The sequence below is a fragment of the Emydura macquarii genome, unplaced genomic scaffold (assembly GCF_026122565.2).
Source record: "Emydura macquarii macquarii isolate MOO-44397 ecotype Brisbane River unplaced genomic scaffold, CSIRO-AGI_Emac_v2 contig_2432, whole genome shotgun sequence".
In the NCBI taxonomy this organism is placed as follows: Eukaryota; Metazoa; Chordata; order Testudines; family Chelidae; genus Emydura; species Emydura macquarii.
In genome coordinates this window covers 3,530,158-3,553,748 of record NW_027132569.1, presented here as the reverse complement: position 1 = coordinate 3,553,748, position 23,591 = coordinate 3,530,158, and the positions used below count along the sequence as shown (strand labels likewise).

Genomic DNA, 23,591 nt, shown 5'->3' with positions numbered 1-23,591 from the left:
GCATCAGCTGTGCAGCTATGAGGCCATTTTAGGGAGAATACATTGTTTCAGGCATCCACCTAATACACCATACTCCTTCTCCAGATGTTAATGGGTGGTAGATAGGCTGCAAATGACTTGCACAAGTTCATACAGGGAGTCTGGATCAGGAATTAAATATGAGTATTGGCTCAAAGCTTGTGTGTGTTCATATATATGCACACAGATACGGAGAAATTTTGATGCAGGAAGTTATTTGCAGGGTATAATTATTCTCTACCTACTGCAGCAGCCTCTCCCGGTAGGCAATTGAGTATATCAGTTGATGCGCACATGCAAACACACATACATGCACGCTTTCTGTCTGAAGACAGGCTGTCAGGTGCTATTCTGGCTCCCATGAGTCCTCCTTGTGAGCTTTGGGATATGAGAAGAAAATAGAACTGTTGTTTGGAAAGTTGTTAGAAGTGTGAATATATATATATATATATTTTTTAGAGAACTTACTTGCTGCTTCATATAATTATTGTAGAGTAGGAGTGTGTGGGCATCCCTTTTTGTCAGTTTGTGAGGGAGGCCACAGCCCCTTACTGTCACACCTGTGTAGGCAGGCTCAAAGCAGGCAATTAGCTATCTCTGGTGCCCAGGCCCTCAGGCAGGGCCACTAAGCAGTCTAGGGGTTCAAAGGTGGGGTGAACGAGCACCAAGCACAGTCTAGGGGCTCACGGGCAGGGGTGAGCACCAAATACAAGCCTGCTGGCCTAGTGAGGAAAGTCTGCCATGCCAGGGGTGGGGTGGGGTGGAGTGGTAGGGGGACCTGGCCCTACCCTACTCCACTGGGTCCCAGACCAGGACCCTAACTGTGGTGTAGTGATCCATCACTGGGTCAGCGGGGCTCCGACTGAAATGTGCCGACCAGTGCTCAGGCGTAAATAGAGCCGTACTGTAATCTGCTGTCCCTGGGCTACTTCCTACTTTGGGGTGTAACGACATCCAGGGGTCATTCTCCACCTCCCTGGGGTAAGTCACCAGTGCCAGTCTCAGTAGCTCCTCGACATCTGGGTTGTCAGGCAGCTCAGTTGGGTCAGGCACATCCTCGATGCAGCTGGGGTCCTCTCCCGATTCCCGTTCCATCAGCTGGCCAGGGACATTTTTCTCTGCTGATGGCTCCCTCCCAACTGAGCTGGAGGGCCCACCCTTTATACCTCCTGTTCCTGTCTTGACCTTCTGCCTCCAGCCTGGTGAGCGTGGTGGTCTTGGCTCTGCCCACCAGTGGGTGGATGGTGGTCCCTCCTTGTCAGTCTCTGAGGGAGGCCACAACCCTTGCTACGTGTACCTATTAATGTACAATGTACTATACATATGCATAATTGAAGTGGCCCACATACAAGTCAAAAAAGGGTTGGATTTTTTTGTATACTTATTGTATAAAATTAATAATCAAATCTAAACATCACTAGTTTTCTAAGTAAGGATGAGTGGAAAAGGAAACTCCTTGTTTGTCTCAATGGCATATGCTTATGGTAAATTACCCTTGTTGGAAGTAAGAGGGTGGAGATCCCTTCACCCTTGCTGAAAAGAGTGCTCATGCACACCAAGTTTTATCTATAACTTGCTTTACAAGTGTTTGTTCCCCAGAGCATGAGGCTTTTCCCTAAGTCCTACCTGCTACCAAGGCACAGAGTGGGAGACAGGGAGAGATCTCACATCATTGAGATCCTGCGTGCGTTTGCCCTTCTTTCTAGCTTTTCCCTTTCTCCTCCTGTCTCTCTTTTAACCATCCTCAGCTAACAAGCTGAATCCCCTTATTGCTTGTTTAATCACCTGGTACTTAATCAATGACCTCATTTTATAAAAATGATTCATTGACTTGGAACCCTATAAAATGCATATGTTCATCTTTTAATGCACAAAGTATGCTCCAACTTCATCGGTTGAGCCGTCAGCAAGCATTCTCTATCAGGTGTGGAATAGAGTTTGCCTCATCCACACCAGTGGCTGAACTTTGGTCAGCTGCAGTTTAAGGTGGGGAAAAGGGAGCCATATTTGATAGCATGAGTCCAACATGGCAGGATTTTTAGGGTAGACATAACTTTTTCACTTCAGGCTTCAGCAGAACTTTCAGGAAACAGGAGGTAAGCTGTTAGCATCTCTAGAGAGGAAATTTTGTTTAAAAAAAAAAAATTAAACCAAGAGGCTGACTCATAACATGGGAAAGTTGCTATTAGGAGAGTCATGCTAATCAAGGGATTTTTTACAGGCTGGATGACCAAGTTTTGAAAGAAAAAAAACAGTGATTTGAGGCAGTACGGAGGACTAGAGCTGGTTGTAAAAGGGTGTCTTTCCACAGAAAATTTTGATTTTTCATTTGACAACCATAAATTTTCAGCTGAAAGCTGGTATTGGTTAAACATTTTTTATTTTCAGATTTTTCGTTTTCCAATAAAAAGTTGAAAATTTCTGAGAAAAGCAGATACTTTCTGCCAGAATTTTGTATATTAAAAAACCCAATTTTCCATCAAATCAAAGTTTATAAAATATAGAAGCTGGTAATGCTTGGGTGCTCAAAGAGATGACAATACTGCTAGGGTGGTAGAAAGCATGGCTGTGTGTGCTCAACTGACAGATCAAAGTGACTGTTCCTGTTTGTGGGGAATAATTAATATACACTTTAAAAGAGAGATTAAATTTTAAATACAATTTAGCCCTATGTCTTTTGATTTCAGCTCCCTCAATCACCATTATTCACTAAGATACATGGTAGAAGCTGATTATATGAATGCATCTCCTGCAGTTCCCGGCTGAAAGTGCTGTTAGAACTCAGCTTCGTTCATAAGTAGCTAAGAGAGTAGGCAGTGAGTCAAGCCTGAATTATTGCAGTGAGACCCAAACTACTTACAGGCCGGAAACATCACTTAATTTTCACATACTAGCCAGTGATAAGGGAAGTGTGTGGTCTGGAGAGGCCGGGTGATTTGATACCTCATTGGCAGAAATTGATATTTCATTTGTTGTGCTCTGATTAGCATTATTCAAAGATCTGAGAGGATTGTCTGGGAGGAATTCTTCAAAGAAATGCTATTCAAAGAGGAGTATTGGCAGCAAGTTTTCCCTGTTACAGCCAGGCATTCTGCCTCTTTAGCTTTCAAGAGTTTAACAGCCTATTTTCTTTAGGATTTTTAAAATATATTTTTCTTATGTTTGAAAATAGAGTATTTAATTTTTAAATATGCATCCAAAAATACATTATTGTAATGTGGCTGCTGTAGAAATTTTCAACATTTTGCATTTTCAAACTGTTTATTTTAACCGGGCCATCTTAATGTTATGTTAAAGTAATTTTTTTGATGTTTAAATAGCAGCTGATAGCTTTTAGGAGCATTGGAATTGCATTTCCCATCTTTAGCCTAATATTTGCATATTAAGAGATAATTGAAAAACATTATGTAAATGTTATGTAGTGGTGAATATATTATGAAATCAAATGGCCTGTAGAGGTAATTATAGCAAGCTGCTGTGGTGGCTAAGGAGCTAAAACTTAACTGTATTTAAAATTTTACGTAGAGTTAAATATTAAGAACTTGGTTTTATTTTGGCTGTTGCACTGTTGTCAATGGAATATTTTAATTTTATGGGGAAAAATGAGTTAATTTAATTAAGAATGGAATTTTTTTAATGTTTTGCCTCAGAATATTTTTGAGGATTTCATATTACTCCAGTCTGACAGTAACTTGTACTGTAATTGAAGCTTTGAAAGGTTTTTAACATGTACATATTGTACTTTTCTAAAGAGCAGAATGTTCAGTCTTCACTGACTAATTTGTAGGTTGGAGGCCAATAGGCTGGAGACCAGCTAGAGAGAGACAGTATTGCCCCATCCCAAAAATTCAAAAATCATGAGTCAAGCATCCACAATCATGAGATTTTTTTAAATGAGGTTTTTTGTGTGTCTTCTGGTTTTTGAATCTTTAGAATGCACCTGAGTCACATTTTCCAGATGTCCTTTGCAATTATGAATGCCAGAAATATGCTTATTTTTAAATGAAAGCTGAGATTCTCATATATTCACTTGACTCCAGGAGCTGGGACTTTAAGAAAAACAACAAATATCATGATATAAAATATCATGCAATAAAATTATGAGAGTTGGCAACACTAGATAACCCAACAGTGTACTTTCTTACTGACAGAAAGGTGGGGGGAGATTTTCAAACATACCTAAGAAATTTAGAAGCACCCATTCAGTGTATATTCTTTGGTCTTCCAAGAGTACTTTAGTTACAGCATCACTTTGCATTGTTCCACAACTAATAGACATCAACTGGTCCTCAAAGAGACAGAACTTACAGATCATCTCAAACATATTGGAAGTGTTATTTCTATTACCAACAATGAATAAATAACCAAGCAACTCCATCATCAGCATTCTCTTTCCACCTCCTTCCCACCCCCAGATTCCAGAGGTGGGTGGTGACAGCTTGAAGAGATTAGAAGTATTTTCAGCCACTCGTCATTTTGAAGATTAAAAAAAAAATGAACTGCTTCTATTTGTCATTGCTAAATGATGATTTTTTTAGATGCTTTGGTAAAACTGCCACCGTTATTGTTGACTAAATCTGAGCAAGTACTGCAAAAAAGAAATTCCCCTTAATTATTCACTCCAGTTTAAAAAATAAATTGCCTTCAGATGTGCTTGTGCCCCTCTTGTTTTCCCATTATGTGAACTTTTGAGACTGTTACTTGTATAAATACTGATGAAAAAGCAAACTTTCAGGCATACCACAAGTGGTATATTTTATAGTGGAAGGGACACTGCTAGACACAGCAGGGGGATAGTGTTCCCCAAATGCCTCAGCAGAGCCTTAACCAGGCTGGACAAGGGTCTGACTTCACATTTAGTGACCAGGGCTAAGGGGCGTGTGCACAAATTAAAAGTAAACCATACACTAACCTAATTTGTCTGGGCCTCAGGCAATATCTTTGTTGCTCAGATAACAATTGGTTACAATTTATCCTCCTCTGACTTATCTCTGCTTGGGACCTGTAAAACCGCAGTGGCTTTGTTAAGCTCCTCTTTGTGATTATAAAATCTATATTCATCCAGTCAGAAAAGAAAAACAATATCAAATGACTTTCCTGATCTATCACAACTAGCCATCACATTGTTCATACTTGCTGCAAACTTTGCTCAGATCATAAGGAAACAAAGTTGCCAAGTAAATTTGAATCACAAGCTCAAGGCAAATATGAGCTGCTCATAGATACAAAAACAATAAAGTTGCTGTATTTAACTTTTTCTTTGGCGGTTGGAGGGGATTTATTAAAGGAGAAGAAGATTAAAGAATCTAAAGTTCTATGGGCTTGTTGTCTACACACAAATTGTACTGCTTTTATTACCAGCGTAGCCCTGGGGAAGCCATATGCTGATATAGTTGAAGAGGCACAACCCCCCCAATGTAGATATCGTTATATTAGTATAAAAGTGCTTTTACCAGTGTAGCTTATTCCCACTAAAGAGGAGGAATAAGTTATCTTGGTATAAGGCACGTTTATACTGGTAGAATTATGTCCACAGTAGTGGTTGTACTGGTATAACTATTTCATTAAGAATTAAAATCCTCACCAACATATGCCAATATAAAATCGGTGTGACACCGGATCTATTTTATATCCCTCTTACAAAGTGCTTATTTCGAAGAACGTGATTCTGTAAATCAACTCAATAGCATGGACACATTTGCTCACACTACTTTCAAGATAACATTTCCTAATCTCTCCAGAGTAGTTGCTCCGAAAGGCATGCATGGCAGAAAAAATGTTCAGATTCCAGTGCTGGCCAGTCTTGACTCTCATTAGGATGACCTGGGAAGAAGCAAAAACAGTTAAGGTCATGTTGCCTTCTTTGCATAGCGTTTTTAAAGTAAGCAGCTCTCCCTTAAATCCGTCTTGCTTACTGGTAATGATAAACTCACTCAGTCATACGACTGTTGTCCAATGGTATGCTCCAAGGCAGGACAATAAACTATTATTTAAAGTGATACCCTTCTGTATACAATCTGGAATATTAGGGGATTCTTACTGATACCTACAATGTAATACTTCATGAGTCTTGTAGAACTTCCATAGGAGCAGGCAATGTTAAAGAACCTGGGTTAGTGTTGTCCGTTTTGCTGCAGATGAAGGTTCTCCCACAAAGATTTGGGGAAGTAAATGTTTTTCTCTTTCCCACTCATTCATATCTGTTGGTTTGAAGAATAAATTACATTAAAAAAAGTAATAGAGTCTTTGTTTGTTTGTTTGTTTATGACTTTGCATTTCACAGCACTGACTGTGGCTGTGGTATGAGAATTCCCAGTGGTGAGTCTGCAGCGTTTTTCCCTTTACCGTCTGTGCTCCTAATGTTCTACTGGATTTCGTTATGGTCCCATCAGAGGTCTCATGAGGTCCATTCACTTTGAACAGATTGATTACTGTTTGCACTCTGGATTATATGGTGTAAAGAAAATGTATTTAATTTTTTGCTGGTGCATGAACAAAAAGTGTTGTGTCTTTAGATATGGGAGAATCTATTCAGTGACAATAAATTAATGTTGATGAATAACCCACCTACCATTCTTGCAGATATGGTATCTTTTAATTACAGCCTCTTTGCCTTGTCAGATACAGAACCTTGAACTTGTAAAGCCAGATCGAAGACATAGGCAGTTAATCTTCATTGGTATTATTGGGTTAGTCTGTGCGTATAAATCATCTCCCATCTTTTGGGACCTACTGCTAGAAAAACAGAAGTTAGATCACTCATCTCTGTCAACTGAGTTAGGCATTAGAGCATAATATAGTTTGGTCTCAATCCAGTTCCCAGCAGGGTAAGGTTCACATCACATAAACAAACTTCCATAATTAGTTCCCTCATTAACAGTCTCAGCAGAGGCCAAAGACTGAATGGGGATGGAAACCAGCCTTTCGCCCCACAAGCCATATTGGTAGGGTGGGATTTGGAATCCTGCATTGCTTTGTCCAGTGGACAAATATAGAGGGCTTCCATCTCCGTCATGTGAATGTGGCACCTGAATTTTCACACACAACTGAAAAAAAGTAAAAAAAAAGGCTTTTAGGAACATGTAAAGTCCTCCTTCTTTTGTTGTTGGTTGTTGATCTTCATCCCAACCTTTTTTTCCCCCCTATGTATGTCTCAATCCTTTCTTTTCCTATAAATAAATGGTTAACGTATTTAATTTTAAATGCCTTGCAAAATGAAATCTTAAAGATACATCTTACGATTCCCTAGGAGAGCTCTGTGTATATACAATTGAGTTAGATAGCTGTTTATAATATATTGCTTAAGAGGATTGGGGGCAGTTCTTCATTAAGGGAATATTATGGTTACATGGTTAAGTACTCAGAATGCCAAAGTTTCATGTGAAACAAGGTGGGTGAGGTAATATCTTTTATTGGACCAACTTCTGTTGATGAGAGGCAAGCTTTTGAACTTTCACAGTGCTCTTCTCTGGGTAAGCTTGGAAACTTGTCTCTCTCACCAACAGAATTTGGTCCAATAAAAGATATTATCTCACCCACCTTGTCTCTCTAATATCCTGGGACCGACATGGCTGCAACCATACTGCAAACAACAAAGTTTCATGTGTAACTGTAACTCTGTTGTGTGTTTATTATGGATCCATTCCTATTTTCCAATCAAAAATCTACAATGATACTACAAATACGCTTGTCTGTGTTGTGTGTGCTGTAGTTAACTTTACACGTTATCACTTGACTTCTAAAAAATCTGTTAAATAGAAACGTCAGAGCTCTTGCTTGTGTTAAATCTTATTTCCCTTCCTGGCCTCATTGTATTTTTCTCTCCTGTAACAGATCATGTTTTATCTTTTCCTGCATGGTTTTCAATGTCTGTTTCTCCTTTATCCTTCTGTCTTTTTCCTTCCATACTTTATCTCTCTTTCTCTCCTCTCCTTGCATTATGTTCTGTACCTCCTCTCTATTTTTTGTCTCTCTCATTCCCTCTCAAAATCTCTTTCAGTGCTTTCTCTTTTCTGACTATCCCATCGCTATCAGCCCCAAGTATTGAAAAGCATGAGTCAGATCCAAAAAACCCAAGAGATTGGCATAAAAATCATGAGATTTAAAAATAATCACTTTTGGATTCTTTTTATTTGCCTTCAGGTGTTTGTGCCTTTATGATTCACATTTTTAAACTCTTCTCTGCAACCATGAGGGCTAGAAACTGCCTTTTTATTTTTTTTAAAGAAAGTTGAGAGTTGCACATAATCACATGGCTTCGGAAATTGGGGCTTTAAGAAAAAAACACCAAATATCTTGCCTACATCCACTCTTTTCCACCTACCTTCCCTTATATAGGGCTTGAAAAAACTACCAAACATCTAATAGCCAAAGGACTAAACTTAGTTAAAAGGCCCCACCATCCAGGAACAATGTCTGCGTGAGATGCTAAGCTTTAACTTCCTGATGCTGGGGAAAGGAAAGTGCTGGTCTTTGCCTAGGAGCTTCATTTTTCAGAGCCTCTGGCTAGTAAGTACTTTATGTGAAATTCTTACTCAATCACCCTGAAAGAGAGATGAGGGAAGAGATTGTTCCAACATTCTCATCTTTCTCCCACCCCAGAGCCTCCTGGCTGATGGGAGGGAGGTGGTAGTGAGGGATCATTTCTAGTTTACTCTTCCCAGCTATGTTGTTTGAGTTTTTCTCGCCACTGAGTAGCTCCCTGCCTCTGCTGGTGCAAAGGGAAACAGATCTGATTTGTGTCACTTTCACTGCTGTCCACAAGACACTGGTCAGTTTTTAGTCTGCTACAGCATGGGGAAACTGAGCAGCAGCAGAGGTCCTGTAAGCTGTTTGTTGGCAGGCTTAGGAAGACAGCCTTGCGTTGGTTTACACTAGATTCACATTGGGAAGGAAACCCATGCAATTGTAATGCTGGCAACTTGTTTCTAAATGAAAATTCAGACTCTGCAGACAACAGTAGCTTTCACTGTGGGGCAAGTGGGTTTTCCACATGTGTATAAAGCTTTCAGTGGAAACCTGCTGCAAAAATACAACCACCCAGGTTTACACATGCAATTAGTGTTTCTGAGTGCCTCAATTCTGCGTACTTTGACATCACTTAAAGGGGCCTGATTTTCAGAAAGCCTCAATCTGAAAATCAGGCCTCTTCGAAGTGTCTCAAGTTGAGCACCCACAAATTGACGCCCCTCCCCCAAAAAAATCACTAGTCACTTTTGAAAATTTATGTCAATATGTTTATAAATTTTTTTCTGACATTCTCACTCTCCTCATCATGCATTTGCTTTAAGTGCATTTTTTTAACATAGGAAGAATTTAACACTGGAGCTATTAAAGATAATGATCTATCTTTTGGAAGTGAAAGACCATCATTGTACCAAAATGGAATCTTACTGCTGAGACCTCACTTTCAGGGAAGATGCATGGGCCTGTCAATATCTCATTTAATCTTGTCTGGTGAGACACTCAGTAATCTTGTCACTTCAACAAGCAGCGCCTGGTATATATGGAAATATCCCAAATAACCCTAGACATACAAATAGCAGTGCTGTGAATATTTTTTGGGAGGAGGGATTGGGGAGGGACAAGGGTGCTTAATCATATGATGTAATACCTATTTACGATGCATAGAACAACACAAGGAGGCTGCTTATCTGTTCAGTTTTATTTTCTCTCTTCCCCAACCTTTCACTTGCAAAGTGATTCTGTTTTGAAATCTTGGTTGATCTGTTGGCTTGGGATATTGATTTCTGCAAGCTGACATAGCTTTTGTGTGGAGTGAAAGTGGATTTGAGCAGACATTTTACAAGGCTAGAAAGACTGGCAGGTTTGTGATAGTGGGAGTGGAAGTCTGATTAACCTATGCTAGTCGGAATAGGATGCCAAGATCAGCAGGTGTTGGAGAGGCACAGTGTGAACAGTAAATAATGTAAGCATAACCGCTGGGATGGTGAAAAGGAAGAATCATTTCATGTGAAAAGGCTGTTTTCCTAATGTCAGATGCTCTCATGTTCTAGCTGATTTATTGGATAATGTAATTTGCAAGTATGATCTGATGAATTCCATCCCGCTAATGAAACTTTAAAATGTTGCAGTGTTTGACTTTTAATTGGTGAATGTATAGCGTTCATGAAACTGGCAGTTGATGACAGAGGCCTGGTGTTTCAGAAGTAAGTGCTGTGAAAGATTCTCTTAGTTGAACCTCAGCTTTTGGGGGCTTGCTTCTGCAGTTTTTATTGAAATGGTGCTAATAATATAAGGGCTTTAACATACACACACAGTATCATAGCTCTCATATCATATGATTAGGTGTAAGGCAAAACTTCTACAAGAGGAGAGATTAAAAAGACTGGGAGAGGGTTCAGCTGGGAAAAGAGATGACTAACGGGTGGATATGATAGATGTCTCTCAAATCTTGTGAGAAGGTAAATAAGGAAGTGTTAGTTATCCCTTCACGTAACACAGTAACCAGGGATCATCTGCTGATATTAATAGGCAGCAGGTTTAAAATACACAAAAGAAATACTTCACACAATGCATTGGCAATCTATGGAACTCATTGCAAGAGGATGTTGTGAAGGCCAATAAGTATAACTGGGTTCAAAAAGTTCATGGAGGATAGGTCCATGAATGGGGCTATTAGCCAAGATGGTCATGGATGCAACTACCAGGACGTGAGACTGGATGATGGCATGGATCACTCAATAATTGCCCTGTTCTGGTCATCCCCTCTGTAGCATGTCGGAAGACAGGGTACTGGGCCACATGAACCATTGGTCTAACCCAGTATGGCCTCTCTTATATTCTTACAGCAGTAATGACTGTTACAGTTAAGTGTACATGTTTCTTTTTCTAACCCCTCTGGCACTTCAGACCTTTCTAAAACTTTCAACTTTTGGTTTGAGATCTTCCAAATGGTTCACCTGAAGATGAATTTTGTTTTGCAAGTTTGTACTAAAACATGTCTTTTAATGTCACTTAACTGAACTAACACTGCTCAGAGTAGGGCTGGGTTATAGGGTGGTAAAAACCTGCCAGTGTCTTCTCTGTTGTTACCATCAGTGGAGCTGCACTGGTGGTGAATTAAGAAAATCAGGCCAAATTTAGGTACAAAGTTTGCTATGTACTAGCACAAAGTCAGCATTGCTATTGTAGACCACCACAGGTGAAGACGGGACTGACCCGCCAATTGACTGTAAGGACACAGGACTAATGAGAGACATTTCACCCCGTATAGACCTATATACTCTTTCTATTAAAACATGCCCCCAATGGTTCTCCTATACATTGAAATGCTCCTTCATGCCCATATATCTCCTTGTAAACCTTAAACCTAACACCACCCCCACCCATCCGGGATACTGCAGCCCGCCCCACTATTGTCCTCCCCAGACCCACACTCCCACCCCCATGCATGGACTTGCTTGCTCCCCTTGCCAAATACTTCCCAGGGACCCTCCCCACACGATGGATAGCGTCCCCCCTCCCCATATATCCCCCTGCATGCCATTGTACCCCCCAGACCTCCACTCCCGCACATGGACTCACCTGCCTTCCTTGGCAAATGCCTCCCTGGGACCCTCCCCCCACGCTGGATAGCATCCCCCTCTCCCCACATACCCGCCTGCGACCCTCAAGTCCCACACTTCCAGCCCCTTCTACGGGGCCACAGCTCATCATGCTGCTACCAACCCCTGATCCCGGATCACACCCCAACCCCCCCACTGCATACCATCCCTGGATATTGTATTACTGTGCCTTGTAAACCCTGACCGTTGCTTTTTTGTTTAAACATTTTCTAATAAAACGTTTAAATCTATATACCTGGGACTTATCGGCTTAGTGTACATTGCTGACTGATGTAGTTGGCTGAGCTTGCACTCAGCTTACCTGTTCAGTGTTTCTCTGTATGTATGTATTTATATAACGTGATAACTTTTGAATACCACATCCAATCAATTCCAAAATTTCAGGGAATGTTCTCGATATCATTGGTGAAAACCTTACTGATTTTGGGGAAAATCAGAAAACTGAAAGGAGAAAAATGAGAGGCAAAGGGAGCCCGTGCCATTGTTTTGCACAGCCAGAGCTTCAGGCACCTCTGCAATTGTCTATAGATCAAAGGACTGGTTAATGGCACCCGTTGATGCCTTCCAGCATAACAATACCCATCTAATCATGATGATAAGCTGAATGACTTATTACCCAGTCAAAAGAATAATGGTTATGGGGGCATGCACACAGCCCCTGGCATGGAGAGAAAATGGGGGGGCGGGGGAATAAGAAGGGGGAATAAGGTGCACAGAACCCTGGTGGGAGGTGCTTGGGGGCCCCTTTTATGAGGGCAGGAGGCACATGTATGTGCCAGGCAGGGGAATGGACAGCATGAGGGGGGAAGAGGGAATTTTGAGGGCAGACTGCTGCTGGTATGGGAAGGAAAATGGAGGACCCTGGGAGGAGGAGGAATGTGGGGACACACAGAACCCTGGCAGGAGGAACTTGAGGGAAGTTGCAGGGAGTCCCTGAAATAGATGGGGGATGGGAGGGTGGCACTCAGAGAGCTAGTGGGAAAAGAATGCAAGAAGACCCTGGTGTGTGCAATAAACTCGGCCTACCTAAGCTAAGAAGTGTGTGTGCCTCCCATGTATTTGCCTTCTTTTAGGTCAGCTGAAAAAACAGTCACTAGACCTTGCTTCCATGGCAAATGTTGGATTGCCAAAGCCACTAAGTATCACACATGCGAGACAAGGATAGGTGATGTGGTGGCCTGAGCATTGTACAGCTTCTGGGTGCACTGTTGCTATCATTAGAGTTCATTGAAAATTTTCCTTCAAAATGGAGAGCTTTGGGATGAATGTCTGTCTTTGTTGAAAACTTTCAGGTTTTTAGGTGTTTTTTAAGAAAATTTGAAAGATTGCAAATACATATTTCAGCCAATATGGTTTTTTGGTCATGTTTCTTCTACCTTTCTCATGGAGGAAACGAAATAATTTACGGAGCAGCTTAGCTACTGTGGGTGGAGCTGCACCAGGGTGCATTACAGGTACTAATTTGGCTAGTGGATATGAAGCTTTATTGGACTAGATTGCACTTACGTTGATGCACAATGGAGGGAGACATGGGGCACTGGGAGCCATCCACCTGAGGAGGGTCAAGGACTATTGCAGCTCTACCCTTATACTTAGAAGATTACAGGGATTGAGCCCTCTATACTCCCCTGGGACCCAGCATCCCAAAAAACACAAGGAGGAGAGGTCCTTTTTCCTTCCTCCACATTCCTCTGCACTGATTCTCATAGGAGGGCCAGCACATGGAGGGATTATGCTGCACTCCATACTGCTGCAGAAACTCTCACCATGTGCCAGGGAACTCCAGGCACGATTCTGCACTGTCCACAGTGCATGGCTCTGCCTGAAAGGCATAACTGAGCCTACAGACTGTAGAGGAAGATAATGTAGTAATCTGTTGAGAAGTAATATTGACAGAAAAATATTCAATAACCAGACCTAGAAGCAACCTTCAGAAAACAGAATTCCTTGGTTCCCCCAAAGGGCTCTGAGCAAATACACAGAGAATGAAGGACCCACAAGATCCATAAAGAACTGTATATTAAGGATCTTGCCTAAGATTCTGCTTTTGGATTTTGGAGGTTCTTCTCCCCCTCCATTTCCCCCCTTTAAGAACATGAAAGGAAATGGGGAATTGAAATGAGTGAACAACTTGTGTGGCGAGTATATGATGATTTTACAGGCAAGCTCATAAACCGACAGTTAATCTGTTTCTAAAAACTTGAGCTTAGTAAATAATTACTCAAATATGGAGCTCTATTAATCAGAGAAGCCAGAACCCAGGAAAAATAAATTCTCTCATCCAAGTAAATCCATGAAACCAGGGAGGGCTGGTTTGGTTTCCTAACTTGTGTAAGGCTGTATCTACACTGTGCCACAATGCAGAGTACAGGGGTACTGCAGAGCATACCAAAGTGTTGCATGCTGAATGCCCGATGTGAATGCTGCTGGTGCGAACTAAAAGATACCTTAATTGCAAGAGGACTACTTTAATGTGAACCATGTGAACTTTAACATGAACCTTTTAGTTTGCACCAGCAGGGTCCACACGGGGCAGTTAGATCACAACACTTTGGTGTGCTCTTCAATTTGCACCCTTGTAGTCTATATCGTGGCACAGTATGGACAAACCACAAAAAAAAAAACCCATGTTTTAATGCTTGAAGTATTTTTGACTGAGGATCCGTTAAGGCTGGGTATATTCACTGTGCTCAAATCAATAAACACATTGCTCAGATGTTTTCCTTTGTCTCCATTGAGTGAAGTATAGGTACAGGAGTAATTTTGTCCTACAGCTGTGGAAATTGTAACACTGCATGTTCCTCTTCTTTGCAACTGCTTTAAAATGGAGTGTGAAGAAGTGTACCTAACATCTCGCACTGTGACATTTTGGAAATGCCCACCACTGTGAGGAAAATGGTACAAGGATCCCTTGCACCAGTTGGACTCCAACAGAGCACTAATTTATATACAGTGCGCATGGGAATATGCGTAGGAATGGATTGCTATATGCAGTAAAGGGAAGTCATATTTGTGGATTCTTTCTCTTTTAGGTTTATGAAGTTCAGTGGTAAGGAAAGAGATGGACATGGGAGTAAAATTACAGAGTGAATGTTATGAAAATGATTCACCAAAATATGTTTTATAAACAGATTTTGAATACCAGTTCTGTCTTCTGAAATGTCCCTGGAGGGGAAAAAGAAGTGAATAATGGATTTCTCACTTAAGTGATACTGCTCTAAATAATTCAGTTGAATCTGCAGCCATGGCATAGACAAAACAAATACAGCATTTAATAACCAGTATGGAGCACCAATCCAAGAAAAGGAATATTTCCAAGTATTCAGAAAAGACCATTTAATAACAGTCATAATGAATGGAAAATTAACCCTGTCTCATATAGATATTATAAACTAGTTAGTGCTTCCTGAAATAACCATATCCTTTCTGTTTACTGTTCTATACTAATTTTACAAACCTTCCTCAGTCAGTACTCCTACATGATTATTATTAATTAGTTAAACTTGATATCACTGTGGCCTGATCCTACAAAGTCTCCTCCATTTAATTATGTGAAAACTCCCATTGAGTTCAGTGGGTCTACTCACATGAGTAAAGTTAAGCACATGACTGTTTTCAGGGTGAGGGTCTTATATTTTGAACTATATATTAGTTTCTATTCAGGAAAGCTGCAAGATTTGAAAAACATGTTTTTCAGTGTCTAACCAGACAAGTGGTTCTAAAAGTTCCACTAACAAGCCACTGCTTAGGTGTTTTGAAGTAAAACAGTATTGCTTCAACTTTCAGGCTTGCTTGGAGAAACAAGTTTGCACATTTCCCATTAGGGTCAGTGGTCCAGAGATCAGAATCTTGTCCACTGGGCCTGATTTTTTCCCCTTCCTTTCTTGTACCATTGCACACCTCTAACAAACAATATCAGGTGTGCAAAATTGTTCCTGTATCTGTAATTAAGAGAAGGAAAAACCTTAAAAAAACTGTAATGGACCTTCAAATACATTATATAAAACCTAAACGAAAGTGGTGACTAATGTAACTCTTGAGTTTTTATGAAATCACAAACCACTTGAGTTTTGCTTTCATGGCTACTTGTTAGAGGCCGTGTTAACAGCAATTTGTCACTACTTCAATGATAATGACTTTTTGTGGGCTAGAGAGTGTCGAACAGCAAATGTAGGACATGCACCTGTGGGTGCTCTGTCCACAGAGAGCTTGCAGGATCAGTTCCATAGTATGCAGTCGTGTAGTACAATGGGTATTACATTTCATTTTAGGTTTTGGGATGTCCTTACGATCCCTTAATGGAATACTTGTAGGATATTACTGTAAACTGAATATAATTGCATGCTTGTTTATTATAATGCTATAATATGCTCTATGAAAGACAATACGTTTTTTAAACCACCTATTTTGTTAACATGCGTTTTGCGCAGACATTGAGGCAAGTTAAGAGAAGGTGACGCTTTTTTTGTTATTTGTTTTTTTTTTTGGCGAGACAAGATGGGTGAGGTAATATTTTTTATTGAACCACCTTCTGTTGGTGAAAGAGATAAGCTTTCTAGCTCCATAGAGCCCCTCTTCACGTCTGGAAAAGGTTCTCAGAGGGTCACAGGGAAATACAAGATGGAACAGATATAAGTAGTTCAGATATGTTGCCAGAGACCATTCAAGGTGAAGTGGCCCATTAACACATCTGCAGTCATAGGACAAGAGGGGGGGTTAGTGGGTTACAGATTGTGTAATGAGCCATAAATCAAGTCTCTTTATTAAGATCATGATTTTAAGTGTCTAGCGAGTTATGAATTTAAACTTCCAGGATTGTCTTTTGAAGCTTTTGTGCAAGTTTCCTTTGAGGACGAGGACTGAGAGGTCAGATGGAGTGATCATTTTGTGAAAAGTGTTTGCTCATGGCTGTTATGGTGTTTTTGTCTTTTATCATTATCCTGTGTGAGTTCATTCAAGAGTATAGTGATTGACTAATTTCACCCACATAGTTATTACGAGAGCATTTAGTGCACTGGATGAGGTACACTACATGTTGTAATGGGAATTTGTAGGAGCCATGGATCTTAAAAGATGTATTTATGTGGGGTATTGATCACTGTAGCAGTGGAGAGATACCTGCAGATTTTGCATCTGTTGTTATGACAGGATCTGGAGCTGCTTTGAGTTGGTTTGTCATGGTCTTTGGGGAGCTTGCTTCTGATGATGAGGTTGAGAGGTTGTTTGAAGGGCAGAAGAGGGGATTCAGGAAATATTTCTTTCAGGATGTGGTCTGCATTGAGTATGGGTTGTAATTGTTTAATGATACCCTGTATGGGTTCCACTGTGGGGTGTAGGTGACAACTAGGGATATGCAGTTGGACAGATTTTTTTCCCCCTATACTGAAGAAGGGGTATTTGGGTGGCACATTCCATGATGTAATCTTCTCTGGTGGAGTGTCCATGTTTGATGAAGGCACTTTTAAGTGTGTTCAGGTGTATATCCCAGACTTTCTCATTGGAGTGTATTCTGTGGTATCTGTGTGCCTGGCTGCAGATAACAGATTTCTTGGTGTGCTTGAGGTGGGTACTAGATGTGTGGAGGTCAGTGTGGTGATCCATGAATTCCTTGTATATAATTGTCTGTAGGGTTCTATTGTTTAAGCTGATCGTGGTATACAGAAAGTGAATGCTGGTGTGAGAATGTTCTAGAGAGAGTTTGATGGATGGATGGTGGTTGTTGAAGTTGTGAAATCTCTGAGGGAATTTGAGTAGTCTGTCCAGAGGATGGAAAATATCATCCATGTATCTCAGGTATGTCATTGGTTTTATGGTGCATTTGTCCAAAAATTCTTCCTCACGGTGGCTCAGAAAATGTTTGACGTATTAAGGAGCATCCGATACCCATCACTCTTCCCATGATTTGAACGAAGTGTTTGTTGTTGAATGTAAAATTGTTATGGGTGAGGATGAAAGAAATAGATGAGTTTGGCAATGTGTTTTGGGTGGATATCTGAGTGTTGTCCATTGTCTTGAAGATATTTGAGGCAGGCAGTTATGCCGCCATTGTGAGGGATGTTGGTGTACAGGGAGGTGACATCCGTGGTGGCAAGGTTGGCATTCTGAGGGAGAGTGTGAATGTTGTGGAGTTTCTGAAGGAAGTCAGTTTGTCCTGGAGGAAACTGACCCTTTGCAAGTGACTAGTTTAAGGATGGTTTCTATGAGTGTTGTTGTTCCTTCAGTATGAGTGCCATGGCCAGATATGAAGGGTCTGCCTGAGTTCTCTTGTTTATGTATCTTGAGAAGCATATAGAGGGTCCCTGGGGTGGACCTTTCAGACTGCCACTTGCCACTAGCATGATCCTTGTTTATAATGACAAATTAAACTCAAAAGGCCATAACACTATGGGCCAGACCCTATCTTCCTTATTCCACTGATTATCACCTTACTCCACAGCAGTCCCATTGAAGTCTATTGGAGCATTCACAGAACACCAAATTGTGTTCTGGGCTATGCAGTGGCACATAGACATAATGGGGCTTGACACCCCCTTACATCCTTCCACTGGTTACCCACATCATGAGTAGCAGCACGGGGGGATTCAGGCTGCCCAGAGCTGATATGCGCCTTCCCTGTGGAAGAGGACAGTGAGTTGGTGGAGCCTTGACTTTATCCCCCGCTGTGCAGCTGCGTGGCCATTTTAGGGAGCATACACTGGACCAGACATCCACCCAGTTTACCATAGTTGCTCCTCAGAGCAGTCAGGAGACCAAAAAAGAGTTTGAAATTGCTATAAGGAGAGTGCTGCTTGAGCTGCTTTCGGGACTGTGCAATAACATGTTGCCCCTAACACAGAGCTCATGGCAAAGCCATGACTGAGCCCAGAATTAGATACTATTCAATGTACCAGTATCAAAATCAATTTAATGTATTCATGAATAAAAGACCTGTGGCTGTCAAAATCTGATACCTTTATTCAGAAACTGACCTATAGTTATGTGCTTTGAAATGGGCATGTGTATTGGTGACAGTGATTGTTACCTGTTGTTTGCATGCGACAGAATAGTGAAACATTACTTTTTGTGCAGTTTGCTCTGCACAGCCCTAGTTCATGGAAACCTCGTGAGAGTTACATCAGACTTGTGGTGCAGAGACTTGGGTGCCAATTCTCAATAGTGTAACAGACCGTGATTTGAAATTGGAGGCTAGAAAGGGACAGAGCAGAACACTAAAGAAGCATATTAATGCATTGAATCTGTCTCTCGGCTTAATAAATTTGTAGTTCATTGCTGTGTATCTCTAACAGTAAGAGCACATATACACTGCCCACTTTTGGCAAACATTTCATTCATCAGCTCAATGCCAAACGAATATTACTGACTTTTTAAAGTATTTATAAAACAATTTATATTTTTCAGGCTTGCTATACTGAGTCGGTTCAGACATTTTTATAACTTCTCTCAAATTAGCTTGCAGTTTTAATTTGCTACTTATTAGCTAAACTGAAAAGCAAGCAAACAACTGAATTGTTTAAATATTGCAGTTGAAGGGGAATGTAAATATGGAAGGTCTGGACAGTTCATTAATAATTTATTCAGAATGCAGTGAGACTTCTGTGCTTTTTAATGAATTCATCTTTTTCCCTTTTGGCCTGGGGGGAGGAGGAATTGTACAAAGGGCAAACATGTATCTAGAGCCCACTGAGTTTCAGGGGCGAGATGGGATCCACCCTATATCCCAAAGTGCAAAAAAAAGGTTCATCTGAAATTTTGGAGACCCAAATGATGATAAACAAAGGCTTTTTTTTTTTTTTTTTGTAAGATAACTCCTCTTCATATGTTGACAAATGACTTTTATATCAATCCAGCATCGTTTGGAATGCTGATTTGGGTATGATAACAGTTATATTTTCCCTTGCAGTATGAAATGAAAGAAAATGCCATAGAAACTGCAGGCATCCATTGCTGACTTGCATTTTACAGGCTTGAGCAGACATTGCCATGCAAAAACTTTTGCTTATTGCTACTCTCCAAGATTTAAAGGCTATCTCTCAGTGTTACGGTTTGACTGCCTGACACATCGGAAACCTCTGAATTAAACAGGAGAAGTCAGCAATGTTGAATAGTGCTAAATATATTTTTTCTGTTTGGGTTTCCGCATCATGTTCTCCAATTATCTCTTTTGGGATTACAAACTGCTTGCTCTCACATTTGCTGGATGCAGCTTATTATGTAGGAAGGAACAAGAGGCATGCGGAGAGTCTCTTGTTGACCTATTAAAAGAATGGCCTGGGGTTACTAAATTTGGTCAGACCAGAAATATACAGAATCTTTTTTCGTATTCTTTAGATGGGCTTAATTCATAATTAACAATTTAAGGCTTCGACCAATTTTTATGCTGTAACCTTATGAATTAACAAAAGAAAAGAAAAGATGGGGGGATATTTTCTAAGGTGCAGCACAGAGGTGTAGCTGAACTCTTCTTAGTCAGTTTTTCAAGTTGGGAATTGCAGTAGACCCATGGGCTGCTGGGAAGGGATAAGAGCAGACAGAGTGGGGATTTTTTATGACATGTTGGGCAGATGCCTAGTATCAGCTCTGGATTCACATGGTTAGGGCACAGAGGAGGCCTATCTTTCCAAAAATCAATCTGGGTAAATCTGAGATTATGCTATCAGGGTGGAGGAAGCTACTGAAAGATAGGAAAAGGAATTATATCTGCCGCCTTGATTGAGGCCATTTTTCAGTCGCAATCTGGAGGTGATGTTGGATTTTCCCAGTGATGTTGGATGTTAGATAATCCATTGCAGCAGTGTCCAGAACAGCTTTTATTCATTATCATCTGGCTCTGAGATTGTCAGTTTCTCTTAGGCGCAGACCTTGCTGCTATGATCCATGTATTTTTCACGTCAGAATTAGACTCGCTCCATGCAGTACACTTCAAATATTGAATTTAGAACCTGAATGTGGTGCAATTTTTTGGGGAGAGGGGCAGTGAGATAAGGGCTGGTGTCTGTGAGGACTTTCGGAGAATGTTAGGGTTTGATTGTTATTTATGGTGCATTTTCTTTGTTTTTAGAGAGGCTGCTGGATCTTTTTTGTGACTGTACTTTTATTTATGTCAGAAGCATTCAATGTTCGGGATAGGTGCAGTGTTGCCAATATTAACCATGGAAAAATTATGAGATTGGCTTAGAAATCGTGATATTTTTAAACTAATAAATGTGGGGTTCTTTTTAATTTGCCTGCTGGTTTTGAAGCCTTTAGGGTTCACTTTTTCAAGTTTTTCTGTGCGTTCGTGAGGACTTTTTTTTTTTAAATGCAGAAATGCTCACATAATCACATGACTCCATGAGCTGGGGATTTAAATAAAATATTGTAACATTTGCAATAAAATCAAAAGAGTTGGCTATTTTTGCTACTTATTCATTGCCCTAACTAAATAAAGCAAAAATAAATAGTATACTTTCATATAATGTCTTATCAATCAAATAATGGCTCTTAGCATTTATTAACAGATTAAATGTCTAATCTGTAAGAATATTTACTTTTGAGATAATGATGATAGTTTCAGCAGTCTTTATATTCTTTTTGGATTGTTGCTAATTAATTGCAGGGCCATTGCCAACCATTCCAGGTATGTCCAGGGAAAACCCACTGCAGGTGCAGAATGACAGCTGAATGCACTTTTGGTAGATTGAAGGGATGCTGGTGTTGGTTACTCACAAGATTGGATCTCAGTGAAAAAAATCCCAATGATTATAGTTGCTTGTTGTGTCTTGAACAATATCTGTGAAGCAGAGGGGGAAAAGTTGACACTGGGGTGGAGGGCGGAGATGGATATTAAAGCACCAGGCTTGTTTATCCCAAGTGGAGTTTTCCACACACACTAATCCAAACACACTGGTTAAGATAAAACAATAAGATTAGTTTATTAACTACAGACAGATAGATTTTAAGTGATTACAGGTATTGATGCATACAAGTCAAGATTGGTTATAAAAGAAAATAAGAGTAATACGCAAGCTAATACCTAACTTAACAAGCTAAGTGACCTTAAAAGCAAAGGTTTTGTCTCACCCAAAAGCTCCTGTAAATTTTACAGTCTGGGTCTCCTTTCAGCTTGGGATCACGCCCCCTTAGTTCAGTCCTTTGAGAGTCATTGAGGTTATGAGGTAAGAGATAGGAGGAGGAGAGGTGAAGTCAAGTGTTTTCCTCCCTCTTTATAATACAATCTCCTCTGCTAGAAACATCCTTGCTGAGTCATGGTGACACAGTGTCCTTTGTGGACTTGCAGTTTGAACCGTCCCTGTGACGAAATGTAAATTTCTTGTTTACATTTTCCCATTGCTGGAGAATGGCTGCATAAGCCGGTGAAGGCCCTTTAATACCTGTCTGGGAATGATAGTGTGTCTTTGTCTCTGAAAGACTGGCTTCTGCCTACCTTTGTAACTCTGTAACTCTGTTACAGCAATGTTATACAGTAAAAACTTATAACTTTACATACAATGTTGATACACATATTTTACTAGGACAATAATGTTCAGCAGATTGAGTTTTCAAATGATACCTCACAAGGCATACTTTGTACAAAATTTATTATAGTCTTGTAAAAGTGGTTATTTTCCACATAATAGAATTTCATTCAGTAGCAAAATCAGTGCAAAGAAAAATCTCTGCAATTTAAAAGCAAATACATTAAAAACTTAATAAATTAATGGAACCCAACAAGGAGAAAGAACATTCATTTCCATTTTACCTACACGTACAGTAACTGTGGCTATTAAAATTCAACGTGTATGAAGCTGTGGTTGTCGTTGATGTCCCGCCCCAGGATGGAGCGGTGGGGATAGGGTTGTGACCCCTGATGCCACGTGGAATGTTGAGGGGGGTGTAGGGAGGTGCTGTAACGGAGTTCTCCATAGACTGCAAAAGGAGGTAAGCCCAAAACTGTTGAACCTGTAGGTTCATAAGAGTCTGCAGCATCTGTGTTTGCTGATGGAGAATTCCCATTATGTCCTGATGAATATTTGTCTCCTTTTCCTGGGCCCTGCGACTCCTGGGCCTATCTCTGGTCTGCTCCTTCCCTCCCCAGGGTCTCTCTACAATTTTCACTCTTCAGGCCCTTTGCTTGTGGTCTGATCCAACACTGGCTTGCAAGATTTCATTGAACATATCATCCGAGTTCTCTTCTTTCTCCTCCTTACCTTGCTCAGGCGTTGTGCAGGTGTGGAGGAGGAACCTCTTAAGAGCGCAACTACAGCAGCTGCAGATAAAACATACAGAGGTACCATTGTCAGTATAGTCCCAATGGAAAGTGAAGGTTGAGATTCAGAAATCCCTTCCCTTGCTCCCCTAAATTTTTAAACAAGACATGCTTAGTGACACTTCTGCTTCGGAGTGTTTGTGCACCGCACCACTCGTGGCACCAGCTGTGGTCAGTATGGCCCATCGGGGCGGGGAAAATGAAACAGAAGTTGGCAGTAGCACTGAATACGACACCATTTTCCACAAGCAATGGCAATTTTATCCTATATCTCACTCCTGAGGTTAACAAAGGCACATGAAGCACAGCTGCTGCTGGCATCCCAAAGCTGCCAGGGCCCGTATTCCACTAGCCTGTGTACTTCAGTGGTGTCTGCCAAAGTCATTGTCAGCTGGCATGGGAAAATATCCCACTGTGGCGGGGGAAATAAGGCTGCCATCCCTAGAAACCTTTCGGAGAGGATTGCAGAGTACCTCCATGAAAGTTTCCTCAAGAACTCTCAGGAGGATACATAAACAAAGTGCTCCACACACACACTCCCCCGCCTAACTCTACAAGGGAGTGAAAAGCAAATAACTCAACTTCTCTTTGTGGTACCGCTGCTTCTTCAAATATGAGTAAATTAATGATGTGCCATCAGTACATCATGCAATGGGAAATACTTTTACACACTTAGCCGAGATTCATTCCCCTGCATCGGGCTCACCCGTGCCTGACTACCTGGAATGCAATGGAGTCTC

The 23,591-nt window shown here is 40.8% G+C and overlaps 1 protein-coding gene and 1 long non-coding RNA gene across 4 annotated transcripts in view; one reads left to right on the top strand and one right to left on the bottom strand.

The window, feature by feature from the left end:
- The window catches only part of ELMO1 (engulfment and cell motility 1), a 434,299-nt gene that overhangs the window by 242,750 nt on the left and 167,958 nt on the right, over positions 1–23,591 (top strand). The window lies entirely within an intron of this gene.
- Positions 2,446–21,799, bottom strand: LOC137162574 (uncharacterized). The gene is made up of 4 exons (XR_010922409.1): positions 21,666–21,799; positions 21,134–21,375; positions 6,069–6,218; positions 2,446–5,841 (listed from the first exon to the last, which is right to left on the bottom strand). It is a non-coding gene; the product is annotated as an uncharacterized lncRNA (long non-coding RNA).